Genomic DNA, 18,953 nt, shown 5'->3' on the forward strand with positions numbered 1-18,953 from the left:
ACAGACAAACTCACTCTCTTGCTGGTAATAGCCCATCCAAAGTGACCACTCTCTTCACAATGTGTATGATAATCAAGGTGGGCCATTTCCTGCAGGAATCCAGGTTCTCTTACCCCCTCACCCCCCTCCAAAAACCACACACACAAACTCTCCTTACAACATGCATGAAAATCAAGGTGGGCCATTTCCAGCACAAATCCAGGTTTTTTAAACCCCCCCACCCCCATACACACACAAACTCACTCTCCTGCTGGCAAGAGCTCATCCAAACTGACCACTCTCCCCACAATGTGCATGACAATCAAGGTGGGCCACTTCCAGCATAAATCCAAGTTTAACCAGAAGGCCGGGGGGGGGGGGGGGGTAGGAAAAAACAAGGGGAAATAGGCTACCTTGCATAATGACTTAGCCACTCCCAGTCTCTATTTAAGCCTAAATTAATAGTATCCAATTTGCAAATGAATTCCAATTCAGCAGTTTCTCGCTGGACTCTGGATTTGAAGTTTTTTTTTTGTAAGATAGCGACCTTCATGTCTCTGATTGCGTGACCAGAGAGATTGAAGTGTTCTCCGACTGGCTTATGAATGTTATAATTCTTGACATCTGATTTGTGTCCATTTATTCTTTTACGTAGAGACTGTCCAGTTTGACCAATGTACATGGCAGAGGGGCATTGCTGGCACATGATGGCATATATCACATTGGTGGATGTGCAGGTGAACGAGCCTCTGATAGTGTGGCTGATGTTATTAGGCCCTGTGATGGTGTCCCCTGAATAGATATGTGGGCACAGTTGGCAACGGGCTTTGTTGCAAGGATAGGTTCCTGGGTTAGTGGTTCTGTTGTGTGGTATGTGGTTGTTGGTGAGTATTTGCTTCAGGTTGGGGGGCTGTCTGTAGGCAAGGACTGGCCTGTCTCCCAAGATTTGTGAGAGAGTTGGGTCATCCTTCAGGATAGGTTGTAGATCCTTAATAATGCGTTGGAGGGGTTTTAGTTGGGGGCTGAAGGTGACAGCTAGTGGCGTTCTGTTATTTTCTTTGTTAGGCCTGTCCTGTAGTAGATGACTTCTGGGAACTCTTCTGGCTCTATCAATCTGTTTCTTCACTTCCGCAGGTGGGTATTGTAGTTGTAAGAATGCTTGATAGAGATCTTGTAGGTGTTTGTCTCTGTCTGAGGGGTTGGAGCAAATGCGGTTGTATCGCAGAGCTTGGCTGTAGACGATGGATTGTGTGGTGTGGTCAGGGTGAAAGCTGGAGGCACGTAGGTAGGAATAGCGGTCAGTAGGTTTCCGGTATAGGGTGGTGTCTATGTGACCATTGTTTATTAGCACTGTAGTGTCCAGGAAGTGGATCTCTTGTGTGGACTGGACCAGGCTGAGGTTGATGGAGGGATGGAAATTGTTGAAATCATGGTGGAATTCCTCAAGGGCTTCTTTTCCATGGGTCCAGATGATGAAGATGTCATCAATATAGCGCAAGTAGAGTAGGGGCGTTAGGGGACGAGAGCTGAGGAAGCGTTGTTCTAAATCAGCCATAAAAACGTTGGCATACTGTGGGGCCATGCGGGTACCCATAGCAGTGCCGCTGATCTGAAGGTATACATTGTCCCCAAATGTAAAATAGGACAAATTCACCTTTGATTTTCATGCACGTTGTAAGGAGAGTGGTCACTTTGGATAGGCTATTACCAGCAGGAGAGTGAGTTTGTGTGTGTGGGTTTTTTTGGGGGGGGGTGAGAGAACCTGGATTTGTGCTGGAAATGGCCCACCTTGATTTTCATGCACGTTGTAAGGAGAGTTTGTGTGTGTGGTTTTTGGAGGGGGGTGAGGGGGTGAGAGAACCTGGATTCCTGCAGGAAATGGCCCACCTTGATTATCATACACATTGTGAAGAGAGTGGTCACTTTGGATGGGCTGTTACCAGCAAGAGAGTGAGTTTGTCTGTGGGGGGCGGAGGGTGAGAAAACCTGGATTTGTGCTGGAAATGGCCCATCTTGATGATCACTTTAGATAAGCTATTACCAGCAGGAGAGTGGGGTGGGAGGAGGTATTGTTTCATGGTGTCTGTGTATATAATAATGTATTCTGCAATTTCCACAGTATGCATCCGATGAAGTGAGCTGTAGCTCACGAAAGCTCATGCTCAAATAAATTGGTTAGTCTCTAAGGTGCCACAAGTACTCCTTTTCTTTTTACTGAGAGATAGTGCCATATAAATGAGTGCTTGCATGTGAAGTGAGGCACAAGGTGAATCAAATTGCTGTCTTTCACTTGAGACTTGTTAATCAGCACAATTGGATTGTCTGGTATGTTTAGTGAGATTCTAAAACTGATTAAAAAATTAATTATCCAATTTTGTGCCTAGGGAAACAAAAATGAGAAGAAAATTTTGCCCTAATTTCTTCATGCTGTTACTCAACTGCACTATTCTGTTCTCCATACATCTGTGGATTGTTGGTTGACATTAATGGACATATTTGTAGAGTAAAATTTCAAAGGTGAGAGTAGGAAAGGAGGTCAAAGGGCTTTATTTTCAGAGGTGCTAAGCTTCCGCAGTTCCCTTTGATCTCAACACACCAAAAATCGGGCTCTACACCTCTGGCAGGGATGCACAACGAAAATGTCACCTTTGATTTTAGTTTTAAAAGCTTGATAAACTGTATGGTTTTTAAATGTTACTTCCTCCCTTCTTTCAAATGCAATGTTTTATTGCCATTCATTTATCTTCTCTCCCCCCCAAATGATTTGTCAGATTATTTTGGTAACTGAAATCTTCCAGCCCAAGCTGTTTACTGCTGTTCACAAAATGATACTTGCCAAGCTATTTAATCTAAGATATTTCTAGCACAGCTATCAGTGTGAAATGGAAGAGTCAAGCCATGAGAGGAAATCACCTACTTGAAAAGACTGAACTGTGTCATAAGGCTAAAGCATAGTCATGGAACTATAAAAGCTAATCACAGTCCAGGCTTTTTAAAGCTCACTTCATAATTTTCTAATGGTCCTTGTATTAGATATGTAAAAATAACATACGATCCTTTAGCCTAATCTTTTTCTTTAAAACAAGTCTATACTGACCTAATACTGCTATCTTCTGTAATAAAAAGTTCCCACAATCTAATTAGTCATAAAAAGTTATGGCTTTACCTAAATAAATAAATGACCATGAACCAATTGGAGTGTGTGGCTACACAAAACTACCTTCCTAACCTGTTCCTTTATCTGGCTGGATAATACCATTATTCTAAGCATTACATAAACTGTACATCTGAGCCAATGTATAGGATTGTAGTATGTGGCCTTACTGGTGGACAGACCTGGAAATCTGAATAATATATATGAAAACATTTCATAGTGATGTGGTCCCTACCCTGATGAGCTTACACACTAATACATATTCAATAAATCTGCTATCATAACGATTCTCAAGGCTTGATTTGATCCCTTGGGCAGAGTGTGTAGTGTGTACCCCCTATGTCTGATGGCAAATTCACTGCTAGGTGCGTACACCACAGACTGTGTGAGCAGCTTTAAACTCCAGTTAACTGGCTTCATGCAGACAGCAGAGTTTGCAGGTGGGCTTTCTGCTACAAAATTCCCATAGCTTGTGTTTTGCTGGCAGAAGAGAATGTCACCCAAAAAAACTGAATTAGTGATTTCAATGAGATTTAGGTGCCCACATACCTTTTGAGGATCTGGGTCTTTAGTGTATTGTATGGTCTCAGCCAGTAACATTGGGCAACAGTCATCTTGCTTCTTTCTCCCATTTACTAGCAGGAAGTAAAGGAAATACTCTTATCAATATAACTATTGTAATATCAATACAAGTATATTTATATGCACGTTTTGTTTCCAAAGCTCATCTTTCTGTTCTTTTAGGGATGTTGAAGAATCACAACTTTTTCAATATTCTCCTACCCTCACCACTTGATATATCTACATTTAATAAAAAATGGAGAAGATACTTGTTAAATTTGGTAGAGCTAAAATTATCCCTATCAACTGGAGTTTGGATCAGAAGTGTATAGCCTTCCATTCCTGCACTCTGAATAATCTGTGTGAGTTAGTCTCACTGGCAGCAGGATATATCTGTCTGCTCATAAGAAGGAAGCAAGCAAACTGAGTAGAACTGGAAAAATAGTTTGTTATACTCAACTGCAGTCGATTGTGAACAAATCTAATGCCCTGGGTTTCATACAAACCCATCCCAGTCTAATTCAAAATCAGTTAATGTTTTGTTTCAGAACTGTGCAAACTAGTCTTGATGAGCAATTTGTCTGAAGAATTTTGCCCTCTTTTTCATAAACGAGCTTTGATTTTTATTACTGTATTCAGTGTTTGAAATTATTCTGCAACTAGGTTTTATAATCGGTTTCATACATTTATTTTGGCCTATGGATGAACTGCCTGGAGTCTTGTAGCTTGCCTCTGCTCCATTCCCTTATGTGGCGGTTGTTGTGCCCTTTATGGAGTGACTGGAGGAAGCGTACGCAACAGTTCACCCAGCATGGGGTTGGTGTCTCGCTAACTGACAGCTGAGTCAGCAAAGGTTCCAAACAGACACCACCTTGAGGAAATGATTGATAGCTTGGAAATAAAGCTGTTAGCCCCTGCAGATGGTTTCAGTGGGGCTTGAACCTCTGGCCTAGGAAAGTGGGAGCAGAAAAAAAAAGACTGCATAGACAACAGGAGAAAGAGCAGTTTTGTCCTTGTAGTTGGGGGTTCATTTGTTGACACACTGGTCAGTTCCTGTAACCCTGTATAAAGCTGCTGAAGTTCTGCTGACTCACTGTGGTAGGTTTTGCTTATAAACTCCACCCAGATGAAGGTAGTTGGGTTCTAGGGCTTAAAGGAAATGGGATAAAGAAGGTCCTGGAGACAATCCTTAGGGACAGTGAGGCTCAGTGGAGGAAATTTTAGGCTGAGGTTTATGTTCTGTTTTTTGTTTTTGTTACCAACAAGCCAAACCCTTAGAAGGATGAGTTTGTATGCTATCTTAGAATCTTTTTGCTGCTTTGAGGATGGAGTTGCGATTCTGCCCATTAACAGTACTCCAATTCCTGGTCCTCTCCCCATGTGGCAGTTTTGATGTGTTAATGCAGACCCGGTCTGAAATAACCTCTACAAAGCCTGAGTGGTGGTGCAGGATAAGTGGAAGAACAGTTGTAGTGGTCAAGGAGTTAATCATCAACTCCGCAGGTCCCTAATGCAGAGATGCTGTGGAATCTCTCTGCACCTTTTCTAAACTTCTGGCTATCCTCAAGATCAGTGAGGCAGACCCTGCCTATGCAAGAGTAGGGCTTTATTGTTGTGGAAGAGGAGATCAAGATGTAGCCCATGCTCTCTACTCTCATCAAGATAGTGAGGATGCTAAACAAGGCTAGACTTGACACTGATCCTTCTTGAGCCCTAACATACCCCACCCCAACTTAATGCATTACTGTGTACGGTAATAATCTGTGCATAGTTTTTAGGGCACATGACATATCCAAACCAATTTGAGTTCATTTTAAAAGTAAGCTTTTGTTAGAATACTGTAACAAATGCTTTTCTCTAGTCCAAATATACACTACTAAATAGACTGCATTCCCTTCATCCTTTCCAAAAAAGCAATCAGTTTTTTCTGGAAAAATCCGTTCTTTATGAAAAATATCTTATTGCTCATGATTAAGGTTTTGTCATGGTTATTTTTAGTAAAAGTCACAGACAGGTCACAGGCAATAAACAAAAATTCACGGAAGCAGTTACCAGTCTGTGGCTTTTGCTGCTTCAGCTCCATGGTTTCCCCCCTGCCCACGGCAGCTGGGAGCTGCAGGGTGACCATATTTCCAAAGAGAAAATGGGACACCCCCAACCCATTGCCTGAGGTGTTCCTCCTCCCTCCGTGCGAGGCTGTCACCCTTTACTGAAACCCTGAGGAGGGCCCCCTCAGGAGTCTGTCACCTGTTGCTGGAACTTTGCAGGGGGGTCCCTGTTACTTGTTGCTTCTGTCACCTGTCACTGGAACCCTGCCAGGCCCCGCTGGCTGCCAGCTCCAGAGTCTGGCAGCTCCTGGGGCTGAAGCAGAGAATGTAACGGAGTTCTCTGGAAGTCACGGATTCCATGAGTTCCATGACCTCTGTAACAAATGTAGCCTTATTCATGATTCCATCCTCCTCTAGATGTTGAGTGATTTGTTTCTCTTAATATGTCTGCCATTATTTAACCAATGATGTAAGTCAAACTTTTAGGAAGCAAGAGTCAGGATCATTCTTTTTTTCTATGACCATGGTCTCATTATTTTAAGGGTACAGTAAAAAAAAAGTTCAATACACTGTAATTTCATAGTCTTTCAGTTAATCATGAGTTGCTAATGCTACAGACTTGCTCAGAAAGGCAATGGAAACTATGGAGGATAAAAACTTGCCCACCTGATAAACTTTGATGTTACCCAGAACTGTACCTAGCCTATGGATAAATACCACTTTGAGAATTTTCCACAGTACTTACTGCCATGGCAGCAACAGCAGGACTCAGTGATCGGAGGCATTTGTTTCACACCTTATGATAAAGAACAGAGGATAAACTATGCTAGATGTGCACAACAGATGTCCCTCACACAGGTTCAGAACATTTGTTCTGAAAAAAGGGTTCTGACAATCTTGTACAGGCCCAACAAGAAAGCTCTATTTTATGTGTTCATGGTTAGTGTTCTTATAATAAAATCTTTAGGACATGGGAGTTTGATGAAGTTAAAGACTGACCTTTCTGGAATCTCAAGAGCAGCTTCTGTAAATTTAAGAGGAGGCTATTATAGATGGAGGCTCCATTGTCTCACAGGACTGTGCTATTTATAAAGATATAGATGGGTGATTGCTCTGCCTTTTGATTACTGGTTGGAATTGTATAACCTACCTTTTCATAGGCAATAAAGAGCTATTGGAAAAGGGCTGCTACAAATAGCTGGAATTTATGAAGTATTAATATTCAAATCAGCTTAACTGACTTGCTAACACAGCCAAGGTTGGCAGACCTCTTGCCACTGACAGCATTTGGCTTTGCTTTAATGAAACCTTTTCATTTGCTCAGGAGAAAGACACAGCAAACAAATGAAGAGAACAGTTAATAGAGGATATATGGCAAAGTGTTAATGAAAAATAAGTAACTTCTCTTTTTATTCAGTATTCTTCTTTTGTAGTAGAATATCTAAGATGCTGGATCATTTACAAACATATCTGTCTCCACATAGTGAAGTGTTACAACAGTTGGTTAGATCACAGTATTCCATGTCTTTGTCATTCTTTTATTAGGACCTTTTAAAATAACACTTTTGTTCCCTTTTTAAATAACACTTTTTAGAAGATTTTTCATTAATTTTTTAATTGTCCAAGGAGAAGATTCCCCTACCCTTTCTGACACTAAATAGTGATATTAATTGCTCAGCTAAAAGGGGTAACAGTTTTACCCTGTTCTTTAAATAATCACTGGATGGGTTCTGTGTACTCTGCCACAATAAAACATGTACAGTCTAAAGAGTGTGGGAAAGGGTTTTAGACTTGGTGTTCAGTTTTTAAAAAGACATCTAGTGCTAAAACAGGACTTTTGAAGCTAAAGCTTTAACTATATGCTAAAGTATGAACTGTACAAGAGTATGAATGTTGAATTATATGCTATTCTATTCTTGGGGGTGAATCCTGAGCCTACTGAAGTCAATGGAAGCTTTGCCATTGACTTTAACAGGGACAGGATTTCACCCCATATGTGTAAACATTGCTTAAGTAGATATTTCAGGATTTAAAGCGTAGCAGCCCTAAGGGTGCCTGACAGTGAGAAACACTGCACGACCCCAAAAGAAGACTGCAAAGGTGACTCTGACTCCCGATGAATCTGGATTCTGTCTTAGATGGAGTGCCAATGCAAGGAACAAAGTACAGGGTAAAGACTAATATGCAGTGGCATCAACATAAAATAGAGTCCTAATGCATCATCGCTGTAAATTTATCACTAGAGTTGTGGAAGTAATGCAAAAAGATAAAGTCCAATCAATTTTTTAATTAATTGGCTCATCTCTCTTTTGTGTGCACTTGTAGAGAACAGTAAAGTGGCCAGATTTTACTGGCAAAGTTATTAAAATCAAATTTCATATTGTATGAAGCAGTAGTTGTGGAAACCAAATTTAAAATTTGCACATAGAAGTATTAATGCCAGAAGTGCTTGCCCATTCATCCAGGCAGGAAATAGATACAAAGACATATGACTTATGTGACCAATCACATTGCAAATTGATTTCTGAATATTCACAATCCATTCACAGGATAAAAAAAATATTAGGGTACATGTTTCTAAATCAACTAAGGGAGTTAGACTCCTAAGTCCAATTGTAAGGCAATAATAATAATAATTAATAATTAATAATAATAACTAATAGTTGCTTCATAGCACTTTCCATACATTGATCTCAAAGTGCTTTTGTAAAGATGGCAGGTACCATTTCCCCCATTTTAGAGGTGGGGAAACTGAGTCACAGAAAGGCACTCCTAATTCTCATCGGTGTTTTTGAAAATGGTAACAGTCAAATGTGAACAACAAATATGTTTAGGGTAATATAGAAGTTGAGTGTGGGATTTCCAAAGTACTCAGCATTGGCCTAACTGTGCTCCCATTGAAGTCAGTGATAAAACCCTCATTGACTTCAAAAGAAGAGGAGTTAGGTCCACGCTGAATGCTTTTGAAAATCCCGTTGTGTGTCCAGATTGTGACCCCTTTACTCACAACAGTGAAGTACAACAGTACATTTCATTATGACAGAAGTATCCCTTGTATGGTGTAGCAGAATATACACAAAGCCACAAAAACTAACTGAAATAAAAGGAGAAAAAAGAACCCAACAAAGATCCACTTATAATTTCAGATCTATGCTATACTCACACATTTAATTGACTTGATTAGGATCACAATATTTAAAGGGCCGCAGTGAGTTAATAAGACCACATATACTTTGAGTTTTAACTCAGCATAATCTTCTAATCTTACTTAGAGACTAATCAGTAACCACGTGAATGAAAGAACAGGAATGTTGTGTATATACATTGAGAGAGAGACAGAGGGAAGGTACTTTGGCATATTACAAGCATTGCAAGGTATGTAGGCAAAACAAGAGTACACAATAGCTAAGCCACATATTACTTCCCATATACTACTACATTTTGATTCAGAGAATGATGTTTCACAGGGTCTATTTAATTCCACACTAAAGGTAATGCTTTCCTGCCATTATGATTCTGCTAGAAAGGGTAGCAATGGATCTTCCTTACAAAGGAGGAGAAAGTCAAACCGATTAGATATGGAAACCCAATTAATATGATTGATTCATTAATATAGGAGGCATGATTACTGACCATTCTGACATCCTTTTTAGTCAGTGTTCTTAAAACTGACCTTTCCAGGAAGGCCTCGGTTTGGAATCACATCCTGTTCTCTGTGAATACTTTAGGCTACAGTAAGTGAAACCTGGATGACTTTAAACACAAGTGGTGAGATTTACAGCGTGCTGTAAGGAAGAAGCTTTGGACCCATCATCAGGCAATAGCTAGCCCCAAAGGAGGCCTTCCACATAAACTCTGCAGAAACTCTGAAGAAAGTGGCTGCCTCCTGAGATAAGGAGACATAGAGGGAGACTCTTCAAGACTTAAGGCTGATAGTAGTAGGATTTTCTCACAAGGATAGCCTTTAAATGTGCTATAAATTAATAGCATCTGTAATAACTTGATTATCTGCTACGCCTTCTATAATCCTTTAAAATATAATTAGTCCTCTCTCCAATGTAGAGAGAAGGTGTGGAAGGCAGGAAGTTTTATTATTCTTATTTATTTATATTATTGGCTTAGTTCAGCATATCCTCTTGCTTTAAAAAAACCAAAACTGCGTAACCACCCACACTCTCTGGGAAAATGACAATGGGTCAGGGGATGTTAGGTTATGTTAATAAGACACTTGTGTGCTTAGATGGAATAGAACAGGAGAGGAGAGGAAACTTGGGTGCCAAGGCAATTGGCTGCATGTTTTAGAGGTTTTGAATCCCAGATCTCAAGGGTGATGAGGTTCTCTCTGGTTAATTTATGACCAGCAGATGTAGTCTAGAAGAATTTAACCTTTTAACTTTGTAAACAAACACTCCATGCATGTGTATTCCTAACTGTTGTCCTTGCCCCTGGCACTGGTGAATGCACTTGGCATGCCCCTCAGCACAATGCTAGCTGCCAGACCCTTCTCCAGACACCTGGCTCTTCTCCCTACCTAACTGCTAATACCTGTTCCTTGCACCCTGTTCTGACCTGTCTCCTAGCTCAGAGATGCACTGCAAATACAGTATCTAACAAACTATGCCACAAATCTCTCTCTTTTTCCCCCCCTGCACCCCTAACACCACCTTCAATCTGTGACAAACAATGTACCTGAGGAACATGTGCTTTTTTGAGAAAAGAAGAGAGGGACTGGATGTTTGTATTTGCATTAACATAAAATCACTCTTATAACCACCGCAAAGGAGGAACTTCCATTATCATTTGGAAATGAAACCTGTTATGTATATTAAATCACACTTAGATGGGGATACTCATACCCCATTCCTTAAATATATTGAGTACAGTGATAGCACAGTATAGGGTTCAGTTTACAAAACTTCAAGGAGGGTGAGGTGACAGGACCTGTCTGCTAGAGCTGATAAGAAATTTTTTGACTAAATGTCTTTCACTGGCAAAGTGTTGATTTGACAATACTGAAACTTTTTTGAAACTTTCCTCAGGAAAGAGGGAGAGACTCGTACCTCAGAATAGCCAAAATTCAGAGTAGAGACTCAAACCTAGATCTCCTACTTTCCACTTGAGTGCCCTGACCATTGGGTTATTGGCCGTTCTGAAGTGAGGTATTTTTTTGTTTGTTTGCCCCACAAACAAATCTTGATGAAGCAAAATGGCATCGTCTTTAAGAAGAACACATAACTACTCCACTGAATTAAAATAGGCTGCTTCTCTAGTTCCACGTATTAGCATGCCCATTTACAGATTAGCATGGACAACTGACTAGTCCAGCTATTTCTGAAAATCTAGCCTCTTTGCATATAATGCCTTTGAGGTGGGGGAAAACTGGTCATCCTCTCCAATAAAAGAACTGCAAGCAACAGTATTAAAATCCACCCCCTCCTTAGTGAGTGCACAGATGAACAAGGAACCCAACTTCTCCCATGTACACACAAAAGCAGGGAGTCCTATGCTGTCCTTTTTCTTCCTGTCTACATGACACTCTCCTCTTGTGTGTCAGCAGGGGCCTGAGAGTGAGGGGAATCTTGCTTTCTGAAGCCAAGTTTGAAAACTGACAGTTTCTGCCCTTATTTCAGATTTAAAATCAATGATGTCAGATCTGGATCACACTGTAGGTGTTTGCGCCAATCTGTAGTTCTAACTACTATTTAAAGACAAATCAATTAACTTAGAAACCATAAATAAAATTATATTAAATAAATCAGAGAATATTTTAGTGTATTCATAGACATTTCTGTAGCACTCATCCACATAAGAATCTGAGCCCCTATAGGGAGGGAAAAAGTCTTTATAGCCAATCTTAGAGCTCCCTCTGCTGATTGATGCTACAATGGTTCCATTATAAAGTATAAAGGGCTTGTTTAAGCAGATTGCACCCATTCTTGTATATGGTTTCACTGTACTCCACTGAATTCCTGTGGAGAAATGTTTGCATTAATGTTTTAAAATGTGTTTTAAAACTCTCCAGGTTGTTCCTGTGGGACAGAAGTCCCCTTCATCATACTCCAGAATGGAGACTCAAGGATAACATGTTAACAGTTGTCTATAAACATAATAGTGCACCAACTTCTATCTGAGTTTTCTGCCTGTCTGTTTTGGGTTATTATGAAGTATTTTCATTAGATGTCTGGGTAATACCAACAATCAGTCTGGGCAGTGGTACTGGAACTAAGGATGCTGGGGGTGCTGGATACCCGCTAACTTGAAGTAGTAATAACAAACACCAAATACATGGTTTCTATGGTTTCCATCATCAGCACCCCACTATAAAAATTGTTCCAGCACCCTTGAAGTAATACATAGAATTTCATTTTTCCTAAACAGCTCACAAGTTCACTCTATAAGGACACTCCTGCCTTGTTTCTTTTGTGAATTATAAATATGTAAGCAGCAGGTAGTGCCTGTAGTGGGAATATACTATCTATCTAAGTGTTATCTTAGATATCTAAGTCTAGTGAGGCCCTTGGGTCATACTAAATACTGTGAACTATACGTGAGTTTTGAGTATTGCTCAGACAGAGAATGAAAGTACTTCACAATACCCTATTGTTTCGCAGTACCATCACCCTCTGTTTGTATGAGTTAGAGACCTTTAACGATACATACACACATGAACAGCTGGTGGTGCTGGGGTACTAATGTAGCACTCATTGATTCACTTGTACTCATGCTATAATTCACAAAATGCTCTGCTTTTTGGTCTCTTCCCTCATGAGTGAACTAATTATGGTCAAAGAAGTGATACCCTTTTCCTATATTGGCTATTCAACAGTATTTTTAATCTCTGGTAACTCTGTAATTTTTCATATAGCAACAGATGAACCACATAGTGAAAATGTAGAAATGTTTTTTTCAGCCTAGGAGCTTCTTTCTATGTCTTGGAATCTTTTTTTTTTTTTTTTTTGCTGGTGTAACCGAGAAAATGACCGTCAGATGGAATTTTATTCAGATTGGTTGTCATGGATGCATGAGCAAAATTTTCAAATGGCACATGCCTATATGTGCGATATGCAAATAGTAAAGTCATTGCATTTGGTAGGTTATACTTCTGAAAACCCTTTTTTTAGGGAATGGTTATTCCTAATTCTTAATTTAGCTGAGGTGGAGATGGGGGAAATAGTTCTGACTGAAATGAGGAAGGCTTTTTAAAAAAAAATATTTTGTGTGAATTTAGTGTTCCTGAAAATGAGACTAGTAGCATTTGCTTCGAACAGACACAGTGTAAGCAACTGCTATGAAATCTTTCCTGTGTAGCTCTGTTAATATACCTCAGGCCTGGCTTGTGGTGTCTCTACTCACTCCAGTTCTGGATCTCTCTTAAGCAAAGACTTCCAACTGTCTTGTATGGTGCCAAATTCTGTGGAAGTTTTCTGATATGCACAAATGGGCCAAATAGAGATTTATTTTAAAAAGTGATTCAGGTGTTGAACAGTTTGGGATCAATAAAATAACAGTATTTATGTGTTGAAACGATTTCCAACTTCCCTACTTAATAAGCAAAGCTAAACAATCTAACTAATGTAATAGACTCTTTTTTAAAAAAAAGTATATAAATAAACCTATGTGAAATACTTGGATAGTTGAAATGCAAACTGGTTTTTATTATTACTAATATCCCTCGGGACTGAGCTGAGAGGAGCCAGACTACTCTGTACACTGTAACTACTTTAATGCTGTTTCTGAAAAGTACCAGGCTTTTTAAACAATTCTGTGTTCTGCACCCCTTTCTGCCCTATGCAGTCCCATACCCCTTAACTAGATATATGTGTGGAATAAAACACAGGCAGCTTCTCATTTCAGAATCAGCATGTGCCAGGCAAGACCACAGAGAATGAAATCACAGCAAAAGTATTTTTCATATGCTAATTGAATAGTGACCTCAATTGCTTCTTTAAGCCATTGTTTTGGAATTGCCTTAAATGGAGGACAATACAATTAGCTTTAGGTACAATCTTAAAAGTTTATTGGAATCTTTAAGGGATTTTTACAAAAGCACTGAGAACTGGCTTTTCACTGTTCCCACTGAAGTCAATCAAAGCAGAATTAGGCCAAAGCAGAGCACTTTTGAAAATCTTACCCTCACTATGTTGTTGTTTTTTGTGGTCGGAATCTCTTCTCCAACCCTGCTATGAGCCCTAAGAACCCATTGTTACTTGAGCTGTTTTCTTTTCACCCATATAACTAACCTCTTTGCAGTGGCTTCTTCAGAGCAGATGGAGGAATGTGTGATTTCTTTTTAAGGATGCTGCCATAATTCATCCGCTTTTCAAATTGTCTGGTAGGGAAAATTCAAAAAGTAGAGCGGCTTTTGACCCCTCCTCCTTAAATAGGATTGCTTCCTTTTAGAAAAGGGGATATCAGACAAATATATGCAATTTCACCATGCTGTAAGTCCATATTCACTAGTGTGGCATAAATCTGGGGGTTCCATTCAGATAAGCATAAATGGTACTCAGACCTCTGGTCTATAAAATGGTCTGGAAATCTCACAGCTACAGCATTTTTTTGTGTGAGATTGTCAATTGCACCTTGATTTTTAGCCCAACTGGAATGACCATGACATCATACCCTTACAAACACATTTATTTATTTATTTGGCCAATAATTCCTCTTCCAGCTGAAACCAGGAAACACAGAAACCAGGAAACACTAAACATTTTTGAATCTTGAAAGTTTGGATGAAATTTTCTTCAGATCTGTTCTTATCTGAACTTGTTCATGTACCCACAATATAATGCAACCTCACAATTTTACAGACTGAAAATAAAATAAAATTGGGGGCCTGTCATAAACATACAGCTAAGGGTAGCATAAAATCCCTCCTTTACCTGTAAGGAGTTAATCAGTTCCATTAACCTAGTTGGCACCTGACCAGAAGGACCAAAGGGGAAAGAAGATACTTTCAAATCTGGGGGCGGGGGCGGGGAGTTTTGTTTGTGCTCTTTGTTTTAGTTCTCTCTTGGGACAGAGAGGGGCCAGGGCAGGAAAAAAACATTTCCTAAAACCCTGCCTGAAATAAGCATCTAAGATTACAAAAATTGTAAGTAAAGCCAGGAAAGGCGTTAGATTATGTTTTGTTTTAGCTTGTGAATTTTCCCTGTGCTAAGAGGGAGGTTTATTCCTGTTTTTTGTAACTTTGAAGTTTTGCCAAGAGGGGAATCCTCTGTGTTTTAAATCTTATTACCCTGTAAAATTACCTTCCATCCTGATTTTACAGAGGTGCTTCTTTTACGTTTTTCTTTATAATAAAACTCTGCTTTTAAGAACCTGATTGGTTTTTAGTATCCTAAAAACCCAAGGGTCTGATCTGTGCTCACCTTCTTTACCTATTTGGTTGGTATATTATTTTCAAGCCTCCCCAGGAAAGGGGGTGAAGGGGCTTGGGGGGGAATATTTTGGAGGAAACAGGAACTCCAAGTGGTTCTTTTCCTGAATCTTTGTCTAACTCACTTGATGGTGGCAGCCGTACTGTCCCAGGACAAGGAAGGATTTGTGCCTTGGGGAAGTTTTTAACCTAAGATGGTAGAAATAAGCGTAGGGGATCTTTCATGCGGGTCCCCACATCTGTACCCCAGAGTTCAGAGTGGGGAGTGAGCCCTGAAAGGGCCAAATTCTACATTCACACAAGTCTAAAGCGGGAGTAAAATCAGTGGATTTACACTGGAGAAAATGAGAGCAGAATTTGGCACAGAACAGTTCATCTCCTGCAAGTTAGTATGGCAAGAAGATAGAGAAAAGGGGCACAAAAGTCAGGCCACGTCACGACCACGCTCCTGGGATAAGTCCATCACCAGAGTGATGCCAGAGGCTCCCAGAGTCCACCACTCCAAAATACTTGATACAAGAAGTTTGTCTGAACACTACACTCTGCTTACAGTATTTACTTTAAAGGTCAGCTATTGTTTGCAGTACCCTCTTACCATCTTTAGCATGAAGCTCCTTTAACTGGACAGCAGGGAATCAAAAATACATGTGTGGCAGGGTAGGGAGTGCCTTTCTCCCCCTTCAGTTCTCTTGGCTGGGCAAAGCGGGTGGGGCCAGCTGACTGGCTGCCGGGTCCCCAACCCCTTGCCTTCTTAAGCTATGCCCAGCTTTTCAGAACCCTTACTGTCCTGTTAACTATCCTTCCCTTTGTTGTAGATTAGGAGCTCTGCCACTTATGATGTTATGGATTGAACTGATTGCCCGTTTTTAGGGGTCAGGAAGGAATTTTTCCCATTGGGCCAAACTGGCATGTAGTTGGGTGGGTTTTGTTCCCTTCCTTGCAGTCTCCTGGTTGCACAGATGGGTTAGAAGCAAGATTTGAAGCTCATATAATGCTGTTATGATTGTTGACTTGTTGCAACTTGCAGCTGGCGTCCAGTACAGGTCAAAGCTAAAAGGGCAAACTCCCACAGGTAAATGAGACCTGGGATCGTGTAGCTAGACTTTGCACTCACTGGGGGTAGGAGGTTCTTCCCACCCAGTTTTCTGGCCTCTGTCATTCCACACCCCCTTACCTAGGGTGGTTGAGGGTGTAGTGTTTTCACAGCTGAGCTGAGTCCATGGGAAGGTTCTACCCCAAGTTATTGTTTGGTTCATGGTCGGAGCCCTGTAACCCACATTGGAACCAATTAAATGCCTGGTCTGTGAGAGCAGGGGGAGGGCAATGTAGTGCGCCTCCCCAGGTATAATTAATCAAGTTGGGGCCTGCTGTTTTGACCAGCTTGTGTTGGTCAATGACCCTATCACATAAACAGGAAGAATGAGACAAACAATGCAGCAGCATCCTTGAGCCAATCATGTCAAGTTTACTAATCTTTAGCCTACTACTCCTTTTGGTACTGGCTAGTGATAGACTAATATCCCAGATCTAAACGCACATGAACTTTGAGGAAGTCCAAATCCAAACTTCAAGTTTGGGCCCTATATCTACACTGGGACAAATTATAACCCTAGATTTGAAAACACCTGTACCACGAGGTAAAGTAGATCTTGATCCAAACTTCCCGGCTTGGATCGATCTTTGGTGCCTGTCCATTGGAATTAAACTGCTAGACACGGCTGCTCTAATGTTTTCCAAGCAGATCGTTTAGTCACGATTTCTGTTGCTTGTGTATTGTTCTTTAACAGAGCACCTCCGTAACATAGTTTTGTATATTGGTTATTTGGACACAATACTTTCCACAGCAACTGTAGTCAGTTCTTTTGATATACATTTAATTTATTAATTAATCCATTGTAACATTGTGGTGTAAGACATTTTTCTTTGCTATGATTCTTAAAGCTTCAGTTTCCATAGCAACTACTGGATGTATAACTTTTTAATAGAGAGCACTTATTTCAGACATTTTTGTACAGCTTTCCACAAGACAAGCAGTTGATTTGTTTGTTTTGATTTTTGGCTTCCTGTATAAATGACACACTATAAAAGAGGCTTCAACACCATCTTGGCTGCTAAAGCAATAATATATGGTATTTGCATAGTTTCCCTCTTCCAGCTTAGAAGAGGCTAGAAAGTAGGCAAGAGTGACCTAGTTATAAATGGTAGTATAATAAGAAAAAAAGGAAAGTAATACTACAGGCCACTCCCTTCTGCTTGCAATAATCTCTACCTGACTCCCACCTGAATAGCTCCATAAATAGATCTTGGGAGACAGGCCAGTCCTTGCTTACAGACAGCCCCCCAACCCGAAGCAAATACTCACCAGCAATCACACACCACACAACAGAACCACTAACCCAGGAACCTATCCTTGCAACAAAGCCCGTTGCCAACTGTGCCCACATATCTATTCAGGGGACACCATCATAGGGCCTAATCACACCAGCCACACTATCAGAGGCTCGTTCACTTGCACATCTACCAATGTGATATATGCCATCATGTGCCGGCAATGGCCCTCTGCCATGTACATTGGCCAAACTGGACAGTCTCTGCGTAAAAGAATGAATGGACACAAATCAGACGTCAGGAATTATAACATTCAAAAACCAGTCGGAGAACACTTCAATCTCTTTGGTCACTTGATTACAGACCTAAAAGTGGCAATTCTTCAACAAAAAAACTTCAAAAACCGACTCCAACGAGAGACTGCTGAATTGGAATTAATTTGCAAATTGGATACAATTAACTTAGGCTTGAATAAAGACTGGGAGTGGATGGGTCATTACACAAAGTAAAACTATTTCCCCATGTTTATCTCCCCCCCGGCTGCTGTTCCTCAGACGTTCTTGTCAACTGCTGGAAATGGCCCACCTTGAGTATCGCTACAAAAGGTTCTCCCCCGCACCCGCCCGCTCTCCTGCTGGTAATAGCTCACCTTACCCAATCACTCTCCTTACAATGTGTATGGTAACACCCATTGTTTCATGTTCTCTGTGTATATAAATCTCCCCACTGTATTTTCCACTGAATGCATCCAATGAAGTGAGCTGTAGCTCACGAAAGCTTATGCTCAAATAAATTTATTAGTCTCTAAGGTGCCACAAGTCCTCCTTTTCTTTTTGCAGATGCAGACTAACACGGCTGCTACTCTGAAACCTGTCATAAATAGAAGTATCTGTCATATTAATGCTGCCTTTCAAATGGCAATAGAAAGGAGGGGATTTGCGAATTTATTTAGATCAGTTGGCTTTGCTAGACACTTCACTCTGAACAACATTGTCTAGTATTGTTTTTTTTTCTTTTCTCCTTCCTTGTTAGACTAGTATAGCAATTATCACTCAATGAATTAACCAGCAGGTGGTAGCAGTGTTTAACAAATACAGAACTAGTCTATAACTGATGGTGCAGCATAAATGTGCTTATTTGACAGAACATAGATAATGCATGTTCACTGCCTGTAAGAGATTACTTCCATGGGGCAAATATTGCCATGTTTACACTTGCTGAGTAGTGACTTACTTTGTGAGATCACTGGCACTACTCACAAGTAAGAGACTGCTTCGCCTAAGTAAGGCTATGTTTACACTGCATGCTTCTTTCAGTGGTATGTAGAGTATGTACTTGGGTTGCCTCCCCTACATGGGATTAAGTAGCAGTGTTGATGATGAGGCATGGCTTAGGTGAGTAGAGTACAGACACACCTGAAGGGTGTCTATATATACCCAAGTACATACCCTACATTGCTTTATACTCACCCAAGCTGTACCTTCCTGTATACACTGGTATTTTT

This window comes from Natator depressus, chromosome 5 (assembly GCF_965152275.1).
Source record: "Natator depressus isolate rNatDep1 chromosome 5, rNatDep2.hap1, whole genome shotgun sequence".
In the NCBI taxonomy this organism is placed as follows: domain Eukaryota; kingdom Metazoa; phylum Chordata; order Testudines; family Cheloniidae; genus Natator; species Natator depressus.